The following is a 26,668-nucleotide window of genomic DNA, read 5'->3' on the forward strand; positions in this document are numbered from 1 at the left end:
AAACTTTGTAGAATGATACGCACTGATTATATTTGTCATTACTGTATTAAACAGTCTTGTATAAAGTATTTGAAAGCGATACTTGAGTAAAAGTACAAGTACCTTACCAGAAAATGACTTTGGTAGATGTTAAAGTCACCTTTTAGAATGTTACTTGAGTAAGTCTTCAAGTACCTGACATTTACTGTACTTAAGTAACAACAGTAATTTTCTGAAATTTTCTGTACTTAAGTATTAGAGGTAAAAGTAAAGTATTTAAACAAAGTGAGCGGTTAGAATTTTGATAATGAATTTATTGTGGCTTCCTTACAGTAAAAGCAACCTGGGTACAGGAGAAAAAAGCTTCAACTTTTTAACATTACCGTTAAACTTCTGTCACCATCAACAGCTCTCTCTGTCTCTCAACCTCCCTGTTTGGACAAACTGAACTTGGCAACTGGCAACAACTGTCATGAGAGCGAGTTATTATTTGAAATTATAAAACGGGTGCTTCCCATCCTTAAATGTGATTGGCTGAGCCGCGTTCCATGCCGTTGTAAAATCAGTGTAACCCACTGGCAGACCGCAGCACAAAATATCCCTGCGCCAGTGTAAACTGACATAGCGTTGCCTAGCAACCAACTACTCTGCGTTCCACTTACTCGTTAGGTTCCATTTGTTTCAAGACTTTTGTGAACAAAGTGTCAGACATTGTGGTGAATTTTGATTTGCTGGGTGGCCTGAGCCTGGATGAGTGGTTGGAGGAGGTGCTTGGATGCTGAATTCACCACCAGCAACAATGTTTTCGCCGGTGTGGTAAAGAAACTCCGCCGAGAAGGACGTGACAAATCTTCCCACCACCAAGCCATAACTGAGGCAGACTGCCAGAAGATGAAGCACTTTCAGGCACGAAGTTCAAACACACCTTGGGGGCTTGTCTGTAAAGTCTGGTATGACGTGTAGTTTCATATGGGACGCAGGGCGAACGAGGGCAACCGCAAATTAAAGCCCGACCCCTTCAGCATTCGGCACGACGAAAATGGCCTAAAATATGTGACCCTGTCTTTCAACGAATGCACAAAAAATCACAAAGATGCTGCCGAAAAAACACAGAAAGCCTGCGGAGATTCATATATGAGCAGCCGGGTAAACCACTGTGTCCGGTGGCGGGGCTTTTTCTTTGCACTTGGCGGCCGCGGCTGAAACGATAACAAACAGGAATTGCGTCACCAACTCAGCTTTTAATTTGTAGTAACGAGTAACGAAGATGATTAAGAGAAATGTATTGGAGTAAAAGTACACATTTTATTTCAGAAATGTAGTGGAGTAAAAGTAAAAGTTGTCAGAAATATAAATAACGAAGTAAAGTACAGATGTGTGAAAATTCTACTTAAGTACAGTAACGAAGTATTTGTACTTTGTTACATTACAGCACTGGTATTAAATGTGCATATAATGCCACAATTACCGAATGTGAGAAAAGCAGAACAATTACAGCCACACTTCTGTGCGACCACACCATGTTCAACACAGCTATATGGCTTTATGAACTGGAAATAAAAACTCCAGGCTTAAGGTGCAACTTTTGGAAGAACTGGTGGAAAAAGAAGGACGCAAGCAGCTGCTCCTGGCAACCTGGCGTTTCTGAATGAGGTTGTGGAGCGATGATGTTTTCCAATATATAATCCTCAAGTTGTGGCAAGCCAGTTTGGTGTGTAGACATGCAAAGACGTCTGTGTACTTCCCTCAATCTGGATGGAACAGCATACCATTCCTGTTGCTTTCTGATCGCTAAAGAAATTGAATCAACCATGAGAGAAGACTGAATGTCATACATCCAGTAGGCAGCTGTGGAGGACAGAGAATCAGCCCTTTATCTAACCAGCTTCACTGGTACCATCGCCTTAATCAAATTAAAATCATAATTTTGATATGCAAGTAGTCATTTCTCTTGCTTGGAGAATTTATATGAGTGTGAGACAAGCAAGCATATCATATAAGATGGGGTTCATGTGATTTTGGGGAGGTGTGTGCCACTGCACCTCCATCAACTAACTAACACCATGGAAACGACACAGCGCATATCACTTTTGCAAAGATCTGCTTTTGGTGGCAAAGTCAATAGCACTATTTAACACCAAGGTGGCACCAACATTGCACAGCTGATCTGTATAAGAAACACACCCAGCTGCGCCACTCCATAACACACACTTCCTCCTACGTCACTGAAGCGGCTGATGGTGAGAGCCAGTAGTTTAACTTCATGTTGAAGTCGAGGCGTTTGTTGTTAGCTTTTGCATTTGAAGAGGCCAAATGGAGAAAAACACAACGCAGTGCATGTGAGCTTGAAGGAACGAAAGGAAATAAGAAGGAAATAACACTGCATTTCAGGGAAACCGGGATACAAGGGTGATCCTGACTCACGCTGAGTAAAAATAAAGTTGCATACATTTTAAAAATGCTTGTAATAAATGAATGTGTAGCCATTACTAAAAGACTGTAGTGTTTGATTATGGATATTTGATTTTTTATAAATCTGCTGTGTCAATGTTTCTCCTGAAGTTGGTTGGAACACAATCATAACAACTAGAACCGGATCTAGCGTCCGTTCCTGTTGGCTCCCATTTGATCAAGATCTTGCCCGACAAGAGATAACTGTGCAGTGGAAAAAGGTCTGGAAGAAAAACTGTCTCTCATTCATTTTCCCTGCTTGTCCCAGCATTTGAACCAGTGGCCTGCTTCTGCTTCTTTAACCCCTAGGCTACCGCTGAGATAAATTTTTAAAATGTACCTTGTTGGAACATTGGGGAAACTCGTCCTGCTGCCTCCCTCATGAATTATGCGCGTCAGACAGACAAGCAGACAGACAGACAGGCAGGCAGGACAAAGAGGCAGACAGGAAGGCAGACACATTAGACAGCCATCTTTGGGGGCATAGTTACAACGGTAATCACATTTATGATGGAAAGGAAGGCAGACAGGCAGTCACAGACAGGCAAGCAGAGACAAATGGAGACAGATAGCGAAACAGACCAACAGTGACAGTCAGGCAGGAATACTGACTGGGAGAGAAAGTAGTTGAACTTATAGACTTACAGACATAGCTCGACAGATGGAAAAGCAGACAGCAGACACACTAAAAGTAGGGCTGTTTTTTTCCAGTGTTTCTAAGCAGGTGCATTGCTTGGCGAGACCGGGGCAACAGACTAATGACTAGCCCTATTCCCTGTTGTGCACACTGCTGCTGTAGCACTTCCAGGAACACATTAACTCCGTGCACAGAGAACCAGCATCCTCTTTTCTTACGGCACCATACTCACAGTCCTCTGGCCCCAGGAGTCACTTTACACACTCACTATCTCCACTGAAATGCCCTAAAACAGATTAGCTTCATGCCTTATGAGTGAAATCAGTAATAATCCCGTCAAACATCTTTGTTTGTGGACGTCGTGTTCACCTAAAGTTCAGAGATGGATCTAAAAGTCTCTTTTCTAAGGTGGATGGCAGTGTTTCGCTTTGTATTAGAGGCCTTTTGACCTCGCAAAGATAATTGTCTAGGCGAGACACTGCTAAATGGATCTGTGTCGGTTGGTTAGAGCAAATATATATTGGAGGCTGCAGGATCTAAAAAAAAAAAAAAAAGCTCACATGATCCTTTCAGTGACCCAAACATCACTTTTTAAACTTTAAAAGCTGCTTTGGTAAAGGAACAGAGGTTTTTCACAGCCGTTTGCACTCATGTGGTACGAGCCGGATGGGAAACACTGTATTTATTATTTACGTCACACAGTCTAGGGGTGGAAGGGATAGCTAATACATGGTGTACTGATCTGTACATGAGAGTAGTCACACAGTGTGTCTGACTCTGGGCCAGACAATGCCCTTCAGTTTATCTGTTCATCGCGATGTGTTGGATGTAATGTCAGATTAGAACAGATCTCATCACTGCTAATCTAGGATTATCTTAAACAAACACCACAACAACCTGGATTAAAGCAGCAGCATACTTTTAGATTCTGGTCCTGCTGCCCACACAGACACATACAGAGATGCACACTTTTTTTTTGAGGTTGTTTTTGTGGCACTTCTTTATTTGATAGTAAACAGTGGAGCAAAAGATGCGAGAGGAGATATGTGACACACAACGGCCTCAAGCCTACACCAGTACGCCCACATGGGATGTGCTTTGATTTGTCGAGCCAGCAGGGCATCCAACACAAAGACATTTGTGAAGAGACACATTAATGAAAACAAACATGCACACACTCGCACGCAAACTCTCACACACTCACTGAGGGTTGCACAGTTAGTCAAATTAAAAGTGAAACTGCTATTTGAGGATTAAAAGTGACAATTGATTTGAACATGAGAATCACACTCTGCAGTGTCCGTGCCCTATGTGCAGACAGAGCTGATGTGGGCTTGTTGGCCAATTAGGGACCTCGTTATCTTTTGTTAACCAATCAGAAGTCAGAGTCAGAGGAGCGCCAGAAAGCCAGAAGCACAGAGAAGAGAAGCAGCCAACTGGAAGATATGAATAACAACAAGGACAGTGTTAACGTAACACTACTCAGGTTTCTATATGTCATATAACTGTATTTTACAATGTGCAAATAAATGTGAAAAAACGCTTGATTAGATAAAAGCAGGGTGAGTGCTCATTTTGATGTAGACAGGACTACATTTATCAAATTAGGTGTGTTTTTTTCATTAAATAACTCCTGTTTTCATTAAAACAATTCATGATTTATTAATGAATTTATCAATTCAACTGCTTTTCATGACTCATTTTTTAAACTTTATGTATGAGCTGTATACCTCTGAAATTGTTTTTTGACAAGAAAATAACATGTGTTGGCTCAAGTGTTTATTATATTGCATTTCAAGGTGAAATTATAATTTTGATTAAAATAATAGCAATATGATTTTTTCCAATATTGCGCAGCCACATACACACATTAATCAACAAACTAACATGCACGCCGGCAAGTGCACGCTCACACTTGTATAGAATTTTTTTTCATGGCATTCCTGCTTTATTAGATGGTGGTAAGAGGCATGCTTGCACACACTTACACACAAAAACATTGTCTGGCACAAAAATGGGCCCTCTTCAGAAAGAATGAGGACTGTGAAAATGACTAACTCTTGAGCCTAATGACCCAGGCCCTGCATTCGAAAACGGAGAGACTCTAGAGGAGGAAACTAATCTCAAATCCCTTTCACACTCAGTTTTGGAGTGGCACTTCTCTCTCCTTCTCTCTACTCGCCACTTCCCCCTCTTCCTTCCTTCGGGCCAAAAGAGCACAGGGACAATAATACTCCTCCCCGCCATCCCCCTCCTGGCCCACACACACATACACACATGCATAAACACTAGTCCCAGGCCAGCACACACACCACCATCCTGCTATCCTGCACGGCGCGATGCAGACCCTGCCGAACATAAACAGCGTGATGCCAATAAAAACTGGAGGAAGTCCGCTGAGGTCACATGTTAGCATGCCAGGGGTCAGAGGGTAATGCTCCAGTCCCCGAGAGGTCACCACAGATAACAGCTCTGTCAGGGAGAGTAGAAAGATGTGGGAAAAACAGTGTATCATCTATGTCAAGAGGACAAATGAGAAGCCACACACATACTGAGACGCATGTGGGAGATGAGGAGGCCAGACAGGAGAGCGTGGAGAGTGACGAGACTGTCTTAATACATAAAAAATACTTAACACAGCTTTTTATTACCTTTTAAACTCTCAAAAATACATATTAACCTCTTAAAAATATGCAATGAAACATCACTTTTACCTTTGACATTATATCTTCAAGCACTTCAGCCAGTGTTCCTTATATCTTTCTCTCCAAGTAGAGTCACATCGTACGTCCGCCCGATAAATCACAATATAAGGCTGTTACTACATCACTGTCTCATTAATATAACAGCATTTTAACACTGAAATATGGGTGTAAATTCTGTGTAAAGAAATTATAATACAAGGTACCTGAAGTGCCTGAACGTGTGATGACACGGGCAAGAGTGCTAAGAGGTAATAAATGGCTGTGTTGACAAGTTTTTGCCCCATCAGCCTTTCACAGACATTGTTTTAGTCCCAGTGTCCCGGCGTGACACAACAGGATGTGATATCTTAAGGGACTGAGATTTTAAATCCCCCCTAGTACTTGCAAACTGTTTGTCTTCAAGCAAGTATTTCATATTTACTTCTATGTTCATTTATCAAAGGAATGTATTCTCAGCCCGCATGCCCTTGTGATTTTTTATTGATCCCTGGAGGTAAATTCTCCTTTTTTGCTTCCCACCTCCGCAGTGACGTCAGACCACAGGGTCAGAGACAGAGCAGCAGCTAGGGACTCGGCGTCTTGCTCAAGGACACCTCGGCAGGACGAACGCTTCCAACCACAGAGGCTTGGATCCGGGCGGGTGAGGAGGGGTGTCCCTGCTCAAAAACACCACCTTTGCTTCGCATTCATACTGAAAGATAAAGGAAGTATTTGCTGCACACTCAGCTCAACATGAATACTATCAAAAGGAGGGTCGGTGGACCGAAACGAGGCTGACAATTATACCATTCATGGAGCTGAGTGTGCAATCATTCTTTCTTTATCTTCAAGTATCTTTTGCCATGACTTAAAAAAAAATTAAACAAACAAAAAGACTGAGGCGGGCCTATTGAAGGATTTTTTAATTCAGTGTGCCTCGGTCTTTTTGTTTGAGTCAAGCGATAACCCCAAAGAGTTGTATTGTTTGTTTCGAGTACCCCAGCAGCGCTCATGTCTTTTCTATTGTTTGCCATTACCAGCACCTCTTTGTACCAGGTGTGTATTTCCTTCTCAACTGCATCACATTCACGCAGGTCCACACATTCACATCTGGGAGCTTCTCAGTCCAACCAAAGTCTATTAACTGTTGCCACCGAACAGCTAAACTGCAGCAAATAAAGTTTTGCATGTCTATTATAAAATTGTTTTAACATGTCATAATTTGAATGGGATCTATGGATATTGTATTGGCATCACAACAAAACAACAATCTGAGAAAAGTGCAGAAACCCCCTGGTCCTTGAATAGCATTCAGGAATCTGCATCTGTAATGATGGTAGGTATGAAAAATGTTGTGATTACAATAATTAAGGGATACTCCATCGTTTTGGGCAAAACATTTTTTTTTTCCAACCAGAGTTGTTTCAGGAGAAGTCAGATGGTGGGACTGTAAGTGCTGAACACGTGTGTCCTTTGGCTTATCGCAATGATCTGTGCACCGCTGGAGGTACAGGGAGATCCATTAAAACATAACTCCTCCTAAAACTTTTTTTTATTCCACACCATGCATTTCACATACACATCAACTGTGTAAATAAGACAGCTTCGGAGTTGTACTGTTTATTTTTTTCACTTTGATGGAGCCAGACTAGTGACTCCCAGAGACTTCAAGTCTTTATGCTAAGCTAACTCGATATGCTGTCCATTGAAACCGAACAACTGGACGTACAGAGGTGAAAATGGTTTTGAACATCTAATATCTCAGTCTGGGTAAGTCAGAATAAGGTGTATTTCGCCCCAAAATGTTGGAGTATTCCTTTAAATGTCACGAGTGCCTATATGCATCTCTCAATATCAAGGCTTAATGGTATTCCAAGACGTTAAGAGGAGTTAAACCAGAATGAGTCAAGTAAATGGTAATAGCCCTCAGGACTGAAATTCACCTCAGTCTTTATCTTTGTGCCAAAACACTGTAACAGCATTAGCATTGACTTGTTAACAGCACCGCTTTGATGTTTTACAGACAGTCCATTTCCACAATGGCCAGCTCTCCTGCTGCTCTCTCTGGTCAGTCAGCAAACTCTATATCCGGATATAGGAAGCCTTTGGCCTTGCATTACTGGTTTGGCCTATCAATGTTAACACAGGAACCATTAAGCCAAAAAGGTACCTTCCCTTGTGGCAAGATCCCAATCCCCACTTAAGGCTCTCAAGAGGCTCAGAAATTGTTTACTCTAAGTATATGTGCACCTTGTTCGTCCAATATCCATCCCATCTCTTCTGGGATTACTAAATGCCTTATTTGATTCACTAAGGGACAAGAACCAACATTCATTCTCATCCTTCGCCTCTAGCCAGATATATGTGTGTGTTTGTGTGTGTGTGTGTGTTAGGTCGAGGTTATCTACGGTACACACAGATGAATCCCTCACTGCAGCTTATCAATAGTGCTTTTGATATTATCTCACTGCAACAACACTGATGATCATCATATGAATGTGTGTGTGTGTGTGTGTGTGTTTTGCGAGGGGTGTATAAGAACGCACACACAAACCCGCACAAACGTACCACTGCGTACATTTTCCTCTGAGATTAAAAGGGCTTAGTGGCTAAAAATGACATAGTTTATCAGAAAACCGACTATCTGCTGAGAAGACAGTGGAAAAAAAAACAAAAAAAAAAAAACAAAAAAAAAACCAAACAACAAATCCTCTCCTGTCTTATCTGTCATGACAAAGCAGCAAGGATGGGGTCTGTACAGGAGGAAGACAGGATACAGAGATTAAAAGAGGGAGAGAAAAAAAATATGAAGATGTAGAGGGCGAGGCAGATTGCATCATGTTATCTAACAATACTTCATATCTCTGCCATCTGCCCAGATGTTACTCTTCATCACTGCTTACATGCTGTGCAAGCTTTCAGTTCGGCTTCCTCTTTCACCCAACAATATCCGCTTCCAGCACAAGACAGTAACAGAGTTGAGTGTGAGGCCTTCTCCCATCATTCCATTTTCCGCGATTAGCTTACTAATCTGATTTTATAACCACTGCGTAATGTTCTTAATGACAGCAAGGTCAGTCAAGGCAATTAGCAGTATCTATCACTCTGAGGCTAGTTGCCCAGGGCAGGACGCGAGCCCATGAGATGCCTGCTGCTGTCATGTACTAATGATGTTACACCAACCTGTCATGCCTCAGAAAAGCTGGCAATTATGCAACAGCAGTGGCAGTGCTATCTTAAAAATAATAGTCCTATCACTTTCAAGCTACAAATATACCTTTAGTCCCACTGGATATTGAGTGTGGTGCTATAACAGCCACCAGTTTCATCTTTCCAGTAATTTCTGTATGACTTCACAGATAAAGTGTGAGAAATTTCCGAGCCCTACAAAGGCTTTTTAACAAATCTGCTTCTTTGCAGTTATATCGGCAACAAAAAAAATGTGATGTTGTTACGGGATGATCACATAACAACAGATAGAGTAATAATAAAAAAACAATCACTTTTATTTCTCTTGGAAGCACAGTTTTTTTTTCAGGAAATATCAAGGGAGTTTGCTGAGTACTTATTCTCTTTTTCAGGAATATCCTGCCTCTCGCTCCTACTTTCTTCCAATGTCGGCCACTGAGGAGTTCCACTGGAGCAATTAGCAGTTCAGCGCCTTGCTCAAGGGCACTTCAACTACAGTTAATTTGGCAGCGGAGAGTGTGAGGCATTCACATTTCACACCCATTTTTCACAGCTCGTCCGGGATACAAACCAGTGACCTTATGGCTACAAGCCTGTTTTTCCTATCTAGATTGGTGACAGCAGATCCAAGCGAGTGCACAGCCTGTCAGGCCAGTGGACAGACATCACACACACATACACACACACATACATACACATACACACACACATACACACACACATACATATATATATATATATATATATATACAAGAAAAAACAACAACTGCACATGCTATTTTGATCATTCTCACTCCTACATGGGCCTACACAGACAAGCAAAGACAGAATCACACGCAAAGCTGCACATACACACCCTGTGCATACACAATCATATGCGGACGCACACAGCCATGCAAACATGAATGCGCCCACACATACACACAGATGTGCCTGTCCAGAGCCACTATTCTGGATAATGACTGGGTGGACAAGACAAGTGCTGTCAGCTCTGCTGTGACTAGCTGACACAACACAGAGCAGCCAACCGGATAGAGACCCTGCACTCACTCGGCGTGGCTGAGGCCTGTGGCGGACGCCGCACGTCTCACACATACAATAAAGCTACACGGACAATACACAGTGAACAAGTGATCCAGCTTTCCTTTATGTTCTACACAACATGTTCACAGTTCACAAAACATTCAAAGCACTTTTACAGTTTTGAATTGCATCCTCTTTGCCCCAGCTCTCTCTGAAGTCTTGAATATCCTATAACCTCTCTCCTCCCTTCACAATTAAAGTGGATGCAACAGAGAATTCAGGAAGAGATCATAGTTTTCCTTTTGATTCACCTGGTTGCTTCGCCTCACAGAAAGCGCCAGACCTTGTTATAATTTGTATGGTGTATAAATACATCAGGCCTTGTATTTTATGCCAACTGAGGGTCGTAAAATTTTTCAGTATGTGACTTCTGGTGAAAAATATAGCCCCATCTAGCACATTGTGCGGCATGTATACATAAACTTTAGGTATAAATTTGACTGAAACAACAGTAAGCTACAGAGGATGGAATTTATCATCAATCGATTAAGTGAACTAGAGGGCTTTTGGAGAGCTTAAGCCTTCTCCAGTGCTGAACAATTCTCCAACTTGCTTTTACACCCACATATATCACTGCCATCTCTTAAATGTTAAGTTGAATTGATTTCTTGACTCTGCAAACACACCATCAAGTTTTGGAATGAAGTATGTCTGTGTTAGTGGTACATTTTCTTTACCATTACTGGCTAAATGTTGATCATCCAGTGATGGACATCACAAATCTGGATCACCACCAAAAATCAAATCAGTTCCTTAGTAACCTGAGGCCTACGTGACCACATGGAAATCCGCTCATAAGATTTTGAGATGTCTTGCTTACAGACAAATACATAAATTAACAAGGACAATAACGAAACCTCTTTGATGGAGCTGTTTTGGATGATGTGGCTGATGGTGATAGGAACAGGATTTGACCAGAATTTGAATGACTGAATCAATAAATTAATAAATCAGCAGCCAAATCCAAACTTTTTAAACTTCATTTAATGAGAAATGATTAGCTGACAGCAACAATCCTACTTGGCACTTGTACACTTTTGTATATTTACACCTGGACGCTACCCAGTACAGCCACAGCCCTCTACGGTCGACCACGGTGACACTCTACTGAAGCAAAATGGGATGCGATGCCTTGCTCAAGGGCACCTTAACAGTTTTAGAGGGATGGGAGTGCAGTCATGAGTCACTTTGCCTGCAAGTTCAGGAATCAAACAGGTGACATTCCATTTATTTTGCTGCAGAAAACAGCCAAAGAGCAGAGGACTTGAGGCACTTTGATGTCAAACATGAAATACCCGTGTGAAACACAAAGGGCATGCTGTGTTTATGGACTCTGCAATTGTCACACACCTTATTGGATTCGTCAACAAAGCTGTTGTCCACAACAGCCCCCTTAGTTCACAGGACGGACACTCGGGAGAATGACAGAAACAATGGACCAGAGAACAAACAACAATGCACTGTCCAATGCTCTCTCTGGATACCTTTTGGTTCCTTGCCTAGGCCTGCTGCGATCAAAGGTAAGCACAAAACACACAGTAAAAGGATGATGGAGTTGGTCCAGTTGATATTATTCTTTTCAGTCACTGGAACAGTATTAGTCATTCTTTTCAGAGGCAAATATAGAACATAAACACAGGCTTACGTGTTATGCTGACTGAGGATGGAGGGGGCCAGGTGATATCACCAGTAGTAACCTATCAGCTGACGTGTGTGAGAGCTAAACTCGGACTTTATGGGATATATATGTGCTGTGCCATTCCTAAACCCCAATCGCCTGGTTAGAAAACGAGCCCCGGTCCGCTGAACAGTGTGAATTCCAGACAGGAGTATGTAATGGCCATGGTTTATCAGCTCTTGCGCGCCATGTTGGAGCAGACTGCTCACATCACAACACACCACAGAAATACCCTGTTACTCTCTCACACTCCTCACTCCCATCGGCGTGCACTGAAAACAGCCAGGCAGCATCTCTCATCCAGTCATGCACGTCCGCGGCTGGCGCCACTGGACATTCGCCGTCGACGCGAAATAAAAGCCAGACGGACCCTCATCCTGAAACGCTCCTCTTGCAAAACAAATCGATCTTACATGATGGATCATCAAAGGCATTCGCGTAAACATGTCGTCCTGTTACACCTGTCGGCCTGGTTGTATACAATCTCCAGCTACAGTACAGTACAGCAGGCCTAAGGGCATGTAATAAATGACGTTGACCTGACACAGCAATGCAGCTTTTCACTATAATTCATCAGACAACCGGCGGCTGACTTTATTATGGGCCTTATTTAGAGAGCTGGCGTTTATGTGCCCCTGAATGATGTCGCGCCTCCTGTGTTTACCAATTGTAACCCATCGATGTTAACCCACCACAATGCGGCGATGGGCGCACAAATTTACAGTAAGATAATTAATCAATGTAAAGCAGTCACTGACAAAATCCAAACAAGTGTTTTTTTTCCTTTTTTTTTTTTTTCTTTTTTTAATTTTTTTGGTCTCCATCCCTCCGTCCCGCTCCGACTGAAGGATGCTGCTGCTGCTGCTGCTGCTGCTGGGCTGGAGGCTTGAATATTGCGCCGCTGCTTCCAGCGCTGGACAAATCAACAAAACCAGGTCAGCCACAGGAATACATGGGTGACCACCGGAGCAGACACTGTAAATCGAGACTTACTCAGTAGCAGATCCCTTGCTCTTCCCGCCGCGGACGTCTTCCAAACAGGGTGTCTCTCTGCCTCAGCGGTCGCAATTGTTTATTTCTGAGCGAGTCAGTGCTCAGTACTCGCGGCCACCCCTTCCTCTCCTCTTCTTCCTCCTCCTCCTCCTCCTCTTCTGGCTGGCACCCCTCCTGTTATTTCTGAGGTGATGCCGCGGGCAGCTCGTGCGCTCAGCCCGACGATAATAGGACCCCAATGATTTCCTCTCGAGCGAAAAAGACGCACGGCGGACGCGGCTTGGATCCCCGCCCGCTCTGTGCTGATCAGCGTGAGGGGCGTCGTGTGAAGCAGGTTGTTGTGGGCTATTTTACGTAGGGGTGTGAGAGCCAGAGTGGTATGTAAAGGGAGTGGGAGAGGGAAAAGGATACGCCTCCCTCCCTGATGGAGATAAAGGGGGCCCTCCGCGTGTTGACAGAGATATGGGGCCTCCTCTCCAAACTGGGGCCCTGCTGGCTCTCCTCCAGCCTGATCATATGACATCCAAGAAATAAGGCGGTGTGCCGAAACACCGAACGGGCTTGTTAAAAAGAATGGCGTGCAGCCTGAGATGGGATCAAATCCAGTTCTCTGAACACAGAGGGGGAAAGGACCCCTCACATCTGCTGTCCCACTTCTCCATCTAGTGGTGGAAAGCCTTGACATCAGCAGGCAGGGATTGTTAATCCTGTTTTTTCCAGCAGCTGTAAATAACCTTAGGCTATGTCGCTGAATTGCTTTAGCCTTAAGCAGCGTTTTTGGTCGAATTGAGCTTCACGCGTGAGTAGAGAGCTCCTCTGTAGCCTATTTTTTTTTTTTTTTTTATCACAGTTTATCAAAATGGGTGGATCACAGTAGCAAATTATATTTACATAGCTTTTTTATATATAGCGGTGAATATTTTTAAGTCACCTACTATCAGAATAACCTTGTTTTGGCCCTGACTAGTCTTTCAAATCTGCTTTCTCAGATAATGTATTTTGCACCTGCAGCGAAAATCCAGCAGGTGGTGCTGCAGTTCTTGACAAATGTCAATTTCCCTATTGCATGTTTCTCATGGGGAGCAAAAACCAGCACCAAAACATCTGTTTATTCATTTATTTGTGGTCACTGAACCTTGAAATAACAAATAAGAGGTCACAATCTAAGGTCTTCAATTTAGTCTTGGGTTTATGATTGCATAATGCCTCTTCTGGTAATGTGTATGCATAATTTTTGCCCTTATTATTGCATTAGGAACAAAAGTTTTATCCTAGGAGTGTACTACATGCAAAAAAGTTGGTTGAATTTAAGAAGTAGATACTACAAATGTTCTAATTGCATTACATTCTGTTCTATCTTAATCAATACTAGAATGGTTTTGCTAGTTTCTGTTGTCATCCCCCTCACCACTGCTACCTTATTTAATTTCTACAGACGAGTGCTCTGTGATGACTCCACTCTACATTCACTCAGTTCAAAATATAAAAAATAAAGCACAGCCGACATACCAATACAAGTGCCTTCATCGTCAATTATTTCTCAAAAGAAAGTGTTCTGTTTCAAAATGTGATATTTACCATTTGAATGGTAAATATTGCCTTTCACTAATGCCTACTCTAACAAAATGATTGATTTTAGAGCAAATTATGCCATGTTTTAAAATATAGTAATGTTCTTTGTTAACAAAAACGAAAGAGCTTTTATAGATTTGATGAATTCATCTTTGCACTGAATGATAAACACATAAAATGTTTCTTAATTATACTGTTTTGGACAAGCTCTTTGTTTTTTGTTTTTTTTTTTTTTTTTTTTTTAATTCTGAAAGAATTCAATGAACTGAAATTGAAGCCAACACGACTGAAAATGATCATTAGTTGCAGCCCTAGCTGTCATGCGCTCACTTAATGCCAGTGGGATACTATCACCAGCAACATTCAGAGAGTTAAAGTGTTGATATGGAGCACCAAACTACATGATATACCAGGGACATATGGATCATTGTGGTGTTTGTGTTCTCAATACATAACACCTAAGTCAACCAGCTGGCCAGTTTCCCAAACACTTCCTACACACTCTGCGACACTGCAACCTGTGAAGAACCAAGGAGAGACTGATAATGGGTAGCTGCATGGCTGCTTCTTGCACGACATGAAGGGGATTTGGGAAGAAAGTTCTGCTGTTGTGAGTGAACCCCCTCCACCTAACACATGCTGTGCCTCTGGCTGCTGGACAGGGTTTGAAAAGTGGGATAGGTGGGGAAGAGAGCCACTAAAGCAGATCGGGTTGGTGTGTGTTGTAAGGGGACTTAAGAGAGAGGCAGACAAACAGGAAGCTGCAGCTGCTGAGCAGATTTGGGAAGTGAGGGAGAATAAAGAAGGATTTTAACCTACTCTGAGAGACAAAGCCCTCATTTTCTCTCTCCCTCTCTCTCTCTCTCTGCTTCTCTCTAGCTCTTTCTCTTGCTCACACTTCTTTGTATCACTTTCTCTCCCTCTTGCCCTTAACTAGTACCTATGTGACTGTATTTCTTGATCTTGCTATGCACACAGGTTCTCGTCTATGTATCAAATGTGGATCCCCCTGTCTCTCTCTCTCTCACACACTCACACACATACACACAGACAGCAGCGCCAAGTAGGCGATTTATAAACACACCTACGCGTAGGATGAGGACTTTGGAAACAAAGCACAGCCTCCCCTGCGTGTCTGTCTATCATGACTTCATTATAAACACTGCTGACAGATGAGGTTCAGGCCTGTTTTTGTATCGTAAAAAAAAAGAAAAGCTGAAAAATTATTTTCTCCTTCAAAAAACAGAAGCGGTGAAGGGAGGCAGCCAGCTCTGTCTCAATCTGATAATGATAGTAGCATTCATGGGCAAAACACCTCAGTTTGTACGTGAGGAGAAACTGAAAAATGTGGTTTTGTTTGTTTGCATGTTTGTTTGTTGGAGGGTGGGCATGTCTGTGTGTGTGTGACTGTGTGTGTATGTGAATGTGTGTGCAAACAAGTGCTTGTGTATGCGCCTGTGGGTATGTGGTATGCGTGAAGAGTTTGTGAGGATGGGTTTGTGCACTTGTGTGTGTTTGTGCATGTGTGCGTGTGTGTGTTTATGTGCGCAGACTGACTTGGAGCCCTCACAGCCCTCGGGGCCAGCTCAGCACTTGGCTTCTTATCTCCCTCTCAGAACCTTGGTCATGAATAAACATCGCCAGAATAAAATTACCCAAAATGAAAATAACTGAGTGAAATTTGGAGGAGGGGGCGGGTGCAAATCCACAGGAGGGGAGGGGTGGTGAGCGAGTGAATGGATAAGGGAGAGAGAGAGAGAGAGAGAGTAAGCATTGAGGAAGGCAGTTGAAAGGCAGATTGAGGCCTGAGGGAGAACAAGTATAAAGAGTTGCCTCCATCCCGGAAACCTGCGGTGCACAGGAGCGAAAATGCCAAAACGCTTCTATTTACTCTCCTTTGCTTTCCCACCATTTCGCTCTTTGTCTTTACCTGTCCCCATCTCTGTATATCTGCGTTTTAAGGTATCCATTGCTTTTCTGTGGCCAAACTGGCACTGTTGATTTTTTGTGTCCTCAGTTATATTGTTGTTGTTGCTGTGAATGTGGGTGGGTGGGTGTGGGAGCTGGAGAATTTTCAGCCTGGTTAGTTCTCATTTTTGCCTGTGTTTTCTAATGAGCTGTTTCACTGAAGTACATCAAAACAATGCCTCTCTTCCTCACTCTCTCTTTCCTTCTATCTCTGCACAGCTTCTATTTTTTTTATTTTTACCTCAACTCAGTCTAACCCGAAGTCTACCTCTCTGCGTTTCCCTGCCTTCCTGTCTTCTCTCTCTACCTGCCAGCGGAATGGATTCTCCTCATAGCGTCACCAAACAAGACATGAATAATGTAAAGCGAGTGTTTTGTCTCCATCCGAATCTTTTTTAATACTGCTCTCCGCATTCCGGCTGTCCGTTGGCTGTGGAAATGCACGCAAATACGCTACACATGCATACACCCACCCACACAGACATTACACACACAACAACACAGTATGTCGCCACGTCTGTGGGATAAATCCGCAGGAGCATAATGAGGGTCACGTAATGGAAGTGTGTGAGTGTGTGCGAATGGAGGCAGCGGCCTCATTATAAGACAGCATCATTAGTTACACACCTACTGTCACTGTCCCGTCAATGCATCCACCCACACACACTCTCTCATATCATTTTTGGCTCATGGCATTATTGGAGCCCTGTTTCTTCTCTGGCTCTGTCTGTGTCTCCTTCTGTCTCTCTCCTGCATCCTATCCCCACAATTCCTCCCCCCTTGGTGCCTGATAAAGTTGGCATCAGATGTGACAATGTGTTAATCGGTGGCTGTTATGCAGGTCAGCGAATATGGGCATGGAGTCAATGATCCATTCATAGTCTTTACTACTGGGAGCCACGGTGGAGTGACAGCTCTTTTATTTCTTTCTGTCTTTCAGCACTGAAGTCACTTGACACCCAACAGGGAACTCTTTTCCATCCTGCATCCATTCAAACCTTTTTTCTGTCTTTTTGTCACTCCCTTCCTAATTCCTTCCCTCTGCTCTCCCCTCCCTATTCCTTTCAGTCCTCAGTTGTCCCTGATCTGTATTCTCTTCATTCCATTCTCTCCTCTCAGTTTCCTCTGTTTTTCCTTTCTGTCCTTCCTTCCTTCTGTCCTTCCTTCTGTCCTTCCTTCCGTCCTTTGTTCGTTCCTTCCTTCCTATCTCCTTTCTCTCTTCCTCATTCCTTTCATTCCTCCATCCTACCTCCTGTATTCCCTCTTCATTCCAGTCTTTCCTCTTTCTCACCTTTGTTGGTTGGTTGGTGTCTTCCTTCCTTCCTTCCTTCTTTCCTTCCTTCCTTCCTATCTCCTTTCTCTCCTCCTCATTCCTTTCATTCCTCCATCGTACCTCCTGTATTCCCTCTTCATTCCAGTCTTTCCTCTTTCTCCCCTTTGTTGGTTGGTTGGTGTCTTCCTTTCTTCCTTCCTTCCTATCTCCTTTCTCTCCTCCTCATTCCTTTCATTCCTCCATCGTACCTCCTGTATTCCCTCTTCATTCCAGTCTTTCCTCTTTCTCCCCTTTGTTGGTTGGTTGGTGGCTTCCTTCCTTCCTTCCTTCCTTCCTATCTCCTTTCCCCCCCTCCTCATTCATTCCATTCCTACCTTCTCCCTCCTCTATTCTCTCTTCATTCCATTCTTCCCTCTGTCTTCCCTTTGGTTGGTCTCTTATGTCTTTTATTTTCTGCCTTCCTTCCTTCCTTCCTTCCTTCCTTCCTTCCTTCCTTCCTTCCTTCCTTCAATCAATCATTCCTTCCTTCCTTCCTTCCCTCCTTCCCCATTTCATTCCTCCATTTTCCCTGTTTTATCATTTCTTCATTCCACTCTTTCCTCTCTCTATCTGTCCTCTTCCATCTTTTTTGTCTACTCTGTACATTATCTACTATCTATTTCCAAGTGAGGAGACGGAGGAGGATTACCAGGGTAGAAGATACTGTAACTCAGATAGAGTCACATTCACTGAGATAGTCAGATGCATTCAAAGTCAGATAAATTCATATAGACTCATATACATTCAGATAAAGTCTCCGGTCTCCTGCTTGTAGTTAAGTAGGATGGATAACAGGCTTGGGCATAGATGAGCACAGCACTGCAGCACTCTAATTTACCCATTAAATTGGTGTGCCCAGACTGACTGATTTAGACTGGATTAACGATGCGACTGTCGTTTTTTAATTTCATACTGGATAATTTGCAGATTTGGTGAAACATTTGCGTGCGTGCGTGTCTGCGTTACGTGAAAGTGCATGGGCGAAATGTGTCAAACCGTTTGCAGATTTGGTGAAATATGTGTTGGTCTCAGTCCATGTCAAATTGTACACATTTCGCAAGAGCCTGTTTTTCCATACGTGTTACTATTTGCAGATTTGGTGATATGTATGTATTCGTGCATGTCTGTGTATTTATGTGTGTGCGTGTGCGTACCCCTCCGCATCTTAACCGTGAGGATGTGAGGACTGAAACTGGGTCAGACGGTTGTATGAGTGCGTGATCCTCTGCCAAGAGCTGCCGTAGAAAACTCTGACACATCTGACAGTTTTCCCTGGCAGGGGAGACGTTTCTACATGTGAGAAGACATTCGCTGATAGAGGTACGATAGTGGAGAGGGAGGACAGGGACACTCATGGGGACATATGTGGTCATAACAAATGCACAGAGACACAAACACACAAGCAGATGCAAATGACGATCTTCTATATGCATTCATACATTTATGGACAGTCTGTACACACATATTCAGAGCAGAGCTTTATGAATGATCTCTTACATGCACACACATATAATTGAGAGCGGTAGACAGATAGAATATGCAGAAAAAGGGAGACTCTCTATATAAACTATCTGTGTAACATATAGGTGTACTTAACAAATGTGTGAAAGAAAACATGTTCGAATACACAGCTCCTCACATGCAAAGGTCCTTTGCAATGCACAGATACACACATGCACACACAGTCCCAGACCTAATTAGTCTGGTCTGATAACTGTGTCAGTGTGTTAGTGCCCATCGCTAGGCCTGCAGGGTATGGAAGTCATGTACTGTACAGCCTTACTCATGCATGTAAGGCCAGAACCACATCAGCCCACTCATGCTCAAATACATTGTACGGCTCGTTCCCCCCTTTTTTTTTTTTTTTTTTTTTTTTTTTTTTTTTAACATGTAGACCAATAGCACAAGGGCACAAACAGGAGTGGAAGTCGTTACATTTACTAGTTACATAGTCATGTTTACTCATGTTAGTGTAGTTGAGCTGTGTACTTTGTATTTTCCATTGTCAGGAATTTTACTTTTATTTAATTATGTTTTTGCTGACGTGTCATGCATAGTTTAAATCACACCCACTGAATACAAATGTTGCATGCTCTTAATAAATATCCGAAGCTGGGCGAATGTAGATTGGTCAGTCAGACAATGAGAGTAATTTGGCTTTTGTCGGTGCACTTTATTTTATAATTTCCAAATTTTTAAATTAAAAGAGTGAAACTTGAATTTTGTACTTCAAAGTGCATGATCAACATCAAATCTAACATCAGCACATCTAAAATGTAACTCAGTAACTTCTACTTTGAAAAGAAAAATAAGAATAAAAAAAGAAAAAAAACTGCTACTTTGAATACAGTTCAAACGAGCAACTTTTTACATTCACTTGTGTAGATTTTGTGCGAGTTCTTCTGCTTCCACTGAAGCGGAATATCAACAACATATTGGTTCTTCTATGTGAGAAGGAATTTCTAGAGCTCTGTCTAGCACTGGGCAAAAATAGGTGTGTGAGTGTGCATTTGTGCATGTTTATATGTTTGTTTTCCTTTGTGATGCATGTGGAAAGAAATGTTTGTTTTCCTGCACACATCTCCAGCTCTGTATGTGTGGGTGACTATGTTTATGCAAGTGGAAAAGTGTGTGTGTGTTTGTGTGTGTGTGTGCGCCCATGTGTGCATGCATTTGTGGGTGGGTGTGCATGCATGTGCATGTGGACAGGAATGTCTTGTTACCTTGCTCCCATTCCAATTGCTGTCTCCATCTACCCGTGCTTTATCCCCAAAGGGAAAAAAAAAAAAAACACTGAGGAGACAGCCAAGCAGACACATGAGGTGTAATTGGAGAGAGAGAAAGAGAGAGAGGGAGAGAGAAAGAGAGAGAGGGAGAGAGAGAGACTAGCACGCGCTGCTTTGTAGAGTGTATCTTTAAGCTGTCAGATGAAAGCCTCGCATCTTTGCAAAGTCAACTTTTCAGGAATTTTGAGAAACAGTCTTATTTTCAAATTGACAGCCATGCATTTTTGATAAGCTCCGTCGTAGTTTTTGAATGAGTCTCATGAGCCCGAGGGTCAGGGAACTCACTTCTACGGTCCCTGTAGACCTCTGGTTCAAGTAAAAATATAAACATGGCGAAAATTGCATTTGCATGTTTTGTCTACAGCGGCAGAAATATCCAAGGAGTCAGCTCAGTGCAGAACTCGCTCCTGAAAAGCAGCTCTCAGCTCAGTGAAGGCAACCCCTATAAAATGTCAGGTTCAGCCCTGAGCTGGACTCTAGCATGAGAAGTGGTGGGTTGGTAGCCCATTAATCACCCCCTATAGCCTGTGGAGTATAGAGAGAGGGAACTATAGCCTTTCCTCTTCTGCCTGTGTCACATCCATAGTGGGGAATGAATGCGAGCCACCAGCCAAATGTTGGTAAATTTTGGCTGTGAATGTTAAGTTACTCTACCGACTACTTTGGCAGGAAGCCAGTAAGTGATCATTTGAAAACTGCATTCTAAAATACAGCTGGAATATAAAAGGACAGTGATATTCGGATTTAAAAATGCACTCTCCTGCAACGGTTTAACCAGCTAGGTGAAAAATAAGTGGCTACAGGCTTCTGAAATGTAGCTACCAGTTCAGTGAAGCCAACCTTCCAGAAATGTCAGACTTAGCCCCTAGCCATGGCTGTGGACGGATGACTGGCACATTAGTATCACATTCATCACCCTTCCATAGCCTGGATTTTTAAACCGCCGGTTGGGATCCAAGAGGGGTTGCTACGAGGTCTGTGTCTGGTGGGTCCTCATATGACAGGATTTCTAACGCAGTTTAATAAGCCCCTCTGAGATTAAATTTCATTTACTATGGATCCCAAGCTGAAAAATTCAGCACCCATTACTCCACGAGAATATCAAAACATCACTTTGAGCTCCTTTTTGTAACGACCTTCAGGAGAGAAACAAGCGGTGAGACGGAGGATTCTTCAACCAGTTCAACAATGGGCCCCAAGTGAAAAAAAAAAAAAACACTCTTTCAGAGCCAGTGTGCATTCCTTTTGAATTCTGTCAGTCCATAGTCTAAAGAAGCTGTAATTTATTTGGCAATGATAGAACATTCACTCACGATTATTTTGGATACAACAACCTTGTCATCTGTTCGGTGTTTGACTGTTTGACTGAGGAAAAATCACTTCATGATCAGACTGAAAGTGAAAAGAACCCACCCCTATGACCCGTTTGATTTCTAATCCTTCATTCAAGAGCCCGGGCGCTGGAGAAATAGCAGAGTATAAGCTCCAAATCCTCTTCCTCCATGTGTAAAGGTTCATATGGAGACGGCTGAGATGGCGGGAGGTAGAGTGATGGTGACAAAGTGGCTAAGATAAAAGCCGAGCTGTGGACAATAAGGCCTTTGTGCTGATCTGCAGTGGTAAATCAGTCCTGAAAAGAATGTCAGCAGCTTCTCCTGGACAGCTTCTCTCACTGTCTCTCTCTCTCACATGCGCACACGCACACACACATACACACACACACACACACTAGTGCCCATGCACGCATAGTCTCAGGAATAGACACTTGTATATAGACAGCTTGATCCGCATTTTCTGTTGCGTCCTGCAGTCCTCCTTACTGTACACCTCCACTCGCCACCTAGCACGCACACACACACACACACACACACACACACATACACACACACACACACACACTAGTGCCCATGCACGCATAGTCTCAGGAATAGACACTTGTATATAGACAGCTTGATCCGCATTTTCTGTTGCGTCCTGCAGTCCTCCTTACTGTACACCTCCACTCGCCACCTAGCACGCACACACACACACACACACACACACACACACACACACACACACACATTCATATACACAGAGACAGTGTCACAAAAATAGAAGCATGCATACGGACAGCCCACTTTCTGTGGTCTCCTGCAGTCACCCCATACCACACACACACATACACTCACACAAATTTACACACACACACACACAAACACACTAACACAGGCGCACACAAACACTCTCACACTCACTTATGCTTTGTGCGCCAAGGAGGGAGAGAGAGCGAGACAAACAGACAGAGAAGGAGTGGGTGGGGGGGAACAGGGAAAGGGAGCACAAAAATGAGATGGGGAGAGAGCCAAAAAGAAAGAATGAAAAACAGAATAAAAAAAAGACAGAGAGAGAGAGAGGGAAAGAGGGCTGCCGGCTTGCTGAATGTGAGTCATGGACAAGCTGACTGTCCTCAGGCCTCAGCACGCCATCTGCACCCCCACTCCCTCCACGGCCTCATCACACAGCTCAATGCTCCTTAGCACCGGGCACGGACACACACACACACACACACACACACACACACACACTCAAATATATACATACATGCAGACTCAAGCACTCACATGAATAAACATACAAAGAAAGACACGCATACGCAGCCACCCATACACCCACAAACTGGCATGTATCTGCATGAACACATGCCTCAATACATGTGAATCATGCTTTGCTTTTCACCTACACACACACACACACACACACACACACACATACACACACAAACTAATGCATATCTGCCTAAACATCCATCTCAATAGGCTACATGTGAATCATGCTATGACACAGACATGCATTTAGGTCTGCATGAACACATCCTATATGCACAGAATCATTCTTTATACTTTGTACTTATAGATAAATATTCTGTACACACACAAACTGAAGTTCTTATTGGGCCTGCATATACATTTTCTTTGCTCATGTCAAGAAAAAAAACAAAAACAAAAACAAAAAAACAGAGATACAATTGGCTGCTAATTAACCAGTTGAATAGGTGGTGAACATCTACTGTAATCGGATATTTCTATTACTAATCTCCAAATAAAAATATTTTAATATTATGATAGTGCTATATGGTTGTATAGGCCACATTTTGTAGTTTAGAGCTTAATTTCAAAAATAATATTAATATTATTAATCATAATAATGAAGCAATGAAAAATGAAAAATAAATAAATAAAAATGCTGAGATTCAAGCCTGAACTGATCCTGTCGGGTTTGGTCTCTGATTTAAAATATAAGTCTGACATAATAATAATAATAATAAGTCCTGTAATTCTGCATGAACATTTACTGAACAATTATTTGTAGTATTTTTTCATGCATTTAAGTAAAAACGAGCAGCCTCTCTCTCTCTCTCTCTCTCTCTCTCTCTCTCTCTCTCTCTCACACACACACACACACACGCATACACGAACACACAAGGTTGCCTAAACGAGGGCACACATTTAGTATTTTACAGAAAATGCATCCTGTGCACAGATGGAAACGCACATATCTCACCACACAGAGAGGCATATTCTGTAGAGGAAGACACAGATTTATACAATTCCTTTCACACATACACAAACACTCACGCACGCACACACACACATATGCACACACACACACACACACACACACACACACACGGTTCAGCCAATGGTTGCTGAGGCAGTGCAAATCATTTGGGAATGGCCAACACAGCAGTAGAATTCATTATGGAAACCTGACACTAGTCCACAGGAAAGGAGCAAATGTTACACTGCCAAAGTGCATGTCTGTCATAGTGTATCCATGCGTTTCTGAGTGTATATGTCAATGTGTGTGTGTGAGTGTGTGTGTGTGTGTGTGTGTGTGCATGACTGAGTATGAGAGTGCTCATATCCCAGGAATCAATGGGGAAGATCCTTTTCATTAGTGTAGCGGTAAAAGCTGTAGTCTTTGCTCTGACATTGACCCTCTCTCTATTTCCAGCCTTGCCTTGTGCTTCCCACTTGGCTGTCTAATCTTAGCAGGAACAAGACCAAACCTGTGTTAAGAACGCTTGCTTTTTTTTTTTTTTTTATTCAATAAGGTTATTATTATTGTTACACATCACCACAGATAGAAAACAATAGCCCATAAAAAGGACCACAGAATAATATTAATAATATTAGGTAATATCAAGTATTTTTACAGTCAAACATGGAGGAAAAGTAGTACGATAATCACCAGCACTGAAAAATGCAGCATCTCTGTCTGTCAAAGGTAATCGCGCAGAACTGTTGAAATACATAGGAAAAATAATAATAAAAAAAATAATAAAATAAATCACGCCCGTACACACATGCAGCACAAACTGACGAGCAACATTATCTAACCGCTCCTCATCAAAACAGGAGCTCCACTACAAAATACAACTCGTTCCATCTAACGTTCCCCGTCCCAGCACAACTTTACATAATCAGTTCATATATCCTTCAGATGATGTGGCATATGGGTGAAAATCGACTCCATGTGTGAACCTGTAAAGTCCTTTGTGTTGAGGTTTCTGTCATTAAAATAGGATATAAAATAAAGCGCTTTTCATCGAGAGGAATATAGTTCAAACTGTAGAAATGGAAAGTTTTGTTTGTTTGTTTGTTTGTTTGTTTTTTTAAAAAAAGCCTTTTGACATATGGAATGATAGTTACCAGATGATGACTTTGTACAACGTCGCATAGATACACACCGAGAGGTTGAGCAGGAAAAACATTACCAGAGTACACACTTCTTACTCACCCATAAATTTCTATTCAAACTGTATTTTTAGATATTCAGTGAACCAAATTTAAGCATCTTTTTTTTTTTTTTTTTTTTTTCTAGCCTGTCACTGTTAGTCATGTTAGTTTTTTCATGTTAGGCTGCTCACACTGTCCTTTTTAAGGATTTTTCCATAGCAAAATTGGAAGAAGTACAAAAAAAAATCTTTGTAATGCTAATAAGTACAAAGAGACTGGTAGCGACACAAGCCAGTTTTGCTGCACCCCACAAGCACCTGGAGGGGGCCGTGTGTTTGGTGGAGGTGAGAGTGGGCAAGCACTACTGGCTAGGCAGCTTTCCATTAACATTCCCTTGTCATCCTCTGCCTCTCAGTCTATTGGATGCAGAAGTGATCTGACTGGCTGCATGCAAGTCTCAATCTGCATTGTGATTGGCCAGTGGGCCAAGTGTGAGGGGATAAGGAGGGAAGAGTGCGCTAGTGCAGTTTGATAAACAAATGCTAATCTCCTTAGTGCTGCTTCGGTCTCCGTGGCAGGTTTTGCACATAGCGGAGACAGACCGGATGGCTGGCTGCGCCGTGCGAACCAACTTCAACCCTCACTTTCCAAACAATTCTCTTTCCATTCCACCGGCTCTGATGTTTACAACAGTAATCCGTTCAGTGACGTCGGCGCAGGGGTGCCCAACTGTGCGTGATCCTCCCCCTCCTCCTCCTCCTCCCCTTCCTCCTCCTCCTCCTCCTCCTATCCCCTCAAGAAGCAGTGTTTCCCAGGCTGGCTCTCACTGGTGGCTGCTGGCAGATTTGCTTGGCGTCAAAGATAGAATTACCCATTTGGTTTGTTTATTTAGAGGGTTAAAAAAAAAAAAAAAAAACACACACACACACACACAAAAAAAAAAAAAAAGCACCGTCCCAATGTTTCCCATTCTTTTGTGTGTTTTTGTTCGTTCACTGAAGCCTGTAGTTGCTATGTGGCATTACTGCATTTTTCTGTTTATTTGGAGTGAGAATTTCTCGTGTTCTGAAGTATCATTTTCGTTCATTTTGAGCGAGTTAATCCTGTGTTTGTGTGTAATGGCTGGCAACCTGAGAGAGCTGAACTGGTTTAAGGAGAGCTAGTATTGCCTGCGGTTGTTTTGTTTCCTCAGTCTTGCTCGCCTCCTCAGGGGAAACACGATCGAGCAGATACCGGGCCGTTCATTGTGATGTCTCTCTTTCGGACTCAGTATCTTCCCCTTCCTTCATCTAGTGTGTCGGTGTGACACCGAGGACATGCGTGCTGAAACCAGTAGCAAACTGTGCTGTTTTTTTATTCCTTCCTCTGCCCTCTTCCTCTCCCCTTTCTTCCCTTGTCTGTTCTTTTCCAGTCAGGGCCGTTGAGCCAGTGCTGTTGGCGGTGCGTGAGAGCAAGACTCCCATGGAGGGGGGGAAAAAAATAGATCCCCTGCTGTGCGTGAGCTGCCGGACCTCCCCGCCGCCCTCCATCCCCGCTGTCTCTCCATTTTCACCATTCCGAGTGAAGCTCAAAACCCTCTTTGTCATCTTTTCACTTTTCACCACGCATAAAAGTC

At 42.8% G+C, this 26,668-nt stretch overlaps 1 protein-coding gene across 1 annotated transcript in view; it reads right to left on the bottom strand.

Annotated features, from left to right (window-relative positions):
• The window catches only part of palm1b (paralemmin 1b), a 29,121-nt gene extending 16,094 nt beyond the window's left edge, over positions 1 to 13,027 (bottom strand). The window contains exon 1 of the mRNA XM_030081809.1: positions 12,695 to 13,027. The gene's annotated coding sequence lies outside the window, so the exon portion shown is untranslated. The remainder of the gene's footprint in view (positions 1 to 12,694) is intronic.
• Between the last annotated feature and the right edge of the window lie 13,641 nt (positions 13,028 to 26,668).

Source organism: Myripristis murdjan, chromosome 22, assembly GCF_902150065.1.
Source record: "Myripristis murdjan chromosome 22, fMyrMur1.1, whole genome shotgun sequence".
Lineage (NCBI taxonomy): Eukaryota > Metazoa > Chordata > Actinopteri > Holocentriformes > Holocentridae > Myripristis > Myripristis murdjan.